The sequence below is a fragment of the Asparagus officinalis genome, chromosome 7 (genome assembly GCF_001876935.1).
Source record: "Asparagus officinalis chromosome 7, Aspof.V1, whole genome shotgun sequence".
Classification (NCBI taxonomy): domain Eukaryota; kingdom Viridiplantae; phylum Streptophyta; class Magnoliopsida; order Asparagales; family Asparagaceae; genus Asparagus; species Asparagus officinalis.
The window spans coordinates 2489172-2492613 of NC_033800.1; the positions used below are offsets into that span (position 1 = coordinate 2489172).

The 3442-nt window shown below is 41.2% G+C and overlaps 1 long non-coding RNA gene across 1 annotated transcript; it reads left to right on the forward strand.

Annotated features, from left to right (window-relative positions):
• Nucleotides 2816-3439, forward strand: LOC109849241. The gene is made up of 2 exons (XR_002249047.1): nucleotides 2816-2913; nucleotides 3287-3439. It is a non-coding gene; the product is annotated as an uncharacterized LOC109849241 (long non-coding RNA).

Here is a 3442-nt window from a genome sequence, read left to right on the forward strand (position 1 = left end):
ATCCTCTTTCGATTGAAAGAAATGTGTTGCTTTTTTTTCGCACGGATGATTTATGGTCCAAAGTAATTACTCGTTAAATTGTGGACAAGGATTCAAGAAATGCTGGGGAAATCTTTGCTGCCACAATTTACTTTGTAAGAGTCTAATAATTCATGGGGGTCATCAATCACTATCAAAATGGATAGAGAAACAAAGAATCATACGATCGCTGTACATGGTTCAGTCGAGATGGGGCCCACGACCGGCCAGGCCCACCCCATGGTCGCCGCGTGCTAACGGAGGTTCAGTTAGTTTTTGTAGCATTCAGAGCCGAGCATTAGTCATTTTTCCACAAGGATGATGAAGAACTTGTCGTTATCCTATCTCATACGCTGACAAAAAATTGATTTTTTTTAGTAGAATCTCTCTGGTTTTATATTCTTACAATAAATAAATAAATAAATAAAAGTAAAAAAAAAGGAAAACATCGAGCGGTCACAATTGTATTTGGCTTTTATAGACAAACAAAAAACATGTAATTTAAGACTTCCAGTCATTAATTTATCTAATGATTATAAAATAAATAAACTCGATAACAAAAATAGTCTTTTCGCCCATCAATTAAGATTTTATAAGACTACTGTGGACCTTGGCCCGCTAAGGATCCAACTAGTTGGACGTCCGTTAAGAGGCCCTATGCGAACTTCAATCGTTGTGGCTTGTTACGCAAAATATACTCGTCATTATGAGGATCAACGTTGGGTTCTTAATGGCACATGTTGAATGATTCTTCTGAAGGTTCTCACGGTCCGTGGGCTCTCGACAGGATTATAGTTACTCTTGCATCCGAAGAGATCGCTGCTGAGATTTGGACCGGTAACCTTTTTTAGGGCTGAGCATGGTTCGGTCCAAACCGAAAAAACCGACCGAACCGACCCGAACCGATCCGAAAAAATCGGTTTTATGAGTAGGACGGTTCGGGTCGGTTTGAAAACTTTTTAACCCGAACCGATCCGAACCGACCGAATATAGTGCAATACTATCCATTTTGATCTCAAACCCTACCCGACCCGTCCCCAAAGAGTCAAAGACTCAAACTCTAAACTCATTTTCTGGATCATTATGGGTTGAAAATAATATCATTATATCAGTGTTTAATGCTTCATAATCTCTTACTTTGTTAATATTTGTTTTTAACACAGTTTGTTGTTTGATAAGAAGTTTGATGAAGTTAGAACCGAACAAACCGAACCGAACCGTACCGAACCGACTTGCAACAGTTCGGTTCGGTTTTGAATTATAGGCGGTTCGGTTCGGTTATTCAAATTTCGGTAAAAACCGAACCGAACCGACCGTTGCACACCTCTAACCTTTTTAGGCCACAAGGCATAAATCTTATCGATACCATCTTTTATCATTGCGATGCCTCATTAGACTTTTCCACCGTCGATCTGGAAAAACAAATTAAGAAGGAATATTATCAAACATTTCGTTCAACAAGTTGCTTGGTTGATGAGTCACGCGTGACTCTTCGCAGGACCCATACCGAAGATAATTAATCTAGTATCGGCATCCAATCCCATGACCAATAAAAAGCGTATCTTAAAGCACCTTTCGCCACCTCCACATCGCATCTAAGGTTTAAATAATAATAATAATAGTAAGAAAAAAATAGAGGGTGGTGCTCGTAGCCTAAAAAGGCCACGCTGATTAGACCCGCTCACGCAGATGGCTTGATCCGACCCGATGGTGGGATCTTGGTTTTTAATTGCACCTTTAACCTTAAATGGGTCATGTCGTTTTCTCGGCTCATCTTATTGTCCCCTTTATTGTTCCCATATTTTGGGTCCCTGTAGCAAAGCTCTTATTCCATTGAAAAATTCTTTAAGGACCCAAAATATGAGACCAATAGAGGGGACAAGTGAGGTGTCCTCTTCCTATTGGATAATGAGTTAGCCATCATTAATGATGGCCAACTCATTATCCAATAGATGGGGGACACCTCACTTGTCCCTTTGATTGGTCCTATATTTTGGGTCCCTGTAGCAAAGCTCTATTCCATTGCGTTTCGACTCTCGCGTTATCCACCTCTTATTTCGGCTCGTGCATTATTGACCTCTTAATTAGGACCGATAATATTTTCTCTCAGGTCGAGAAGATTTGATCTCTTTCCAAAGAGCCATCACGGGCTTTTAGATCGAGGACGCCAGCATCCGTGTACGATCCCCCCGCGACGATCTTGCTTGTTCTCCTCGCAATAGAGGAGCCAACATAAAAAGAACAGCAGATCCCTTAAAAAAAAAGACTATTCCGCTGAAGCGGAGGGGAAAATAGGCTTTTACTTTGCTAAAAGTTTATCATTATTGGGTTAATTAAAAAAAAAGGACAAATTTTGAAAACCATCCTATTTGAGAAAATAACTGTAAAAATCGACACATTCGCAAAATATTTGTGAAAACCGACCCAGTTTCAGCCGTCGGGCTAAAACTAAGTCGGTTTTGTACATTACAAAACTTCTAGTTCCGTGAAGTTTCGGAATATATTTTGTCAAAACCGACCCAGTTTCAACCAGACGGCTGAAACTAGGTCGGTTTTAATAAATTTTTTTAGATTAGGTCAGAATTTGGAAAAATTCCCTCTAACCACGGGGGCCTCCGAAGACCCTTTAATTTTGAGTAAACCGGCTGCGGGAAGGCCAGAGACAATAGCGGGTTACATGACTTGGGCTTCAGAAAAAGCTACGGCCGAAGCGGGCCTTTACAGTTGCGCCCTAACTAATATTACGTGGGCCGATACCCGGAGGGGCATTTTTGTAACTTCCGAAAGGAGGGGAATAGAAAGTGTACTATATAAATCGTGGTCACCGCTCGGTTCGTTAGGGTTCCGAACGGCCGCCGATTTCGGAGAACTCATCGTGTAGATCAGCACGCCATGGTACTCTGCTCTCTGGTTATTTCTTTTGCACGCTTTTTTAACGGATTGCTTTGTGGTGTTTGTTTGTGCTCGATTGAGCATTTTTCGCTTGGTTATTTTAGGAAGAAAAAAAAATTAGCCTGATTATTATTACCTTAGCAAACATTGGGTTTTTTTTTTTGGGATAAAATCCCTTGGCATTGCGATGAACTAGTAGAGTTATGGTGTATCGTGTACGACACTGCCTCAATTTTTTCTCTATTAAAGCTCGAATAAAGATTTAATGGTTTCGCATTTTTTCCCCCAACGGATGCCGTATTTTTTGCTCCATTCTGATGGTAGGCTGCCCCGCTTATGATCTCGTTTTTCAAATTTCGTTCTTTGGATGCTTCAGGTGAACGTTCCGAAGACGAAGAAAACGTACTGCAAGAACAAGGAGTGCAAGAAGCACACCCTGCATAAGGTGACTCAGTACAAGAAGGGGAAGGACAGCATTTCAGCTCAAGGCAAGAGGCGTTATGACCGGAAGCAGTCTGGTTATGGTGGGCAA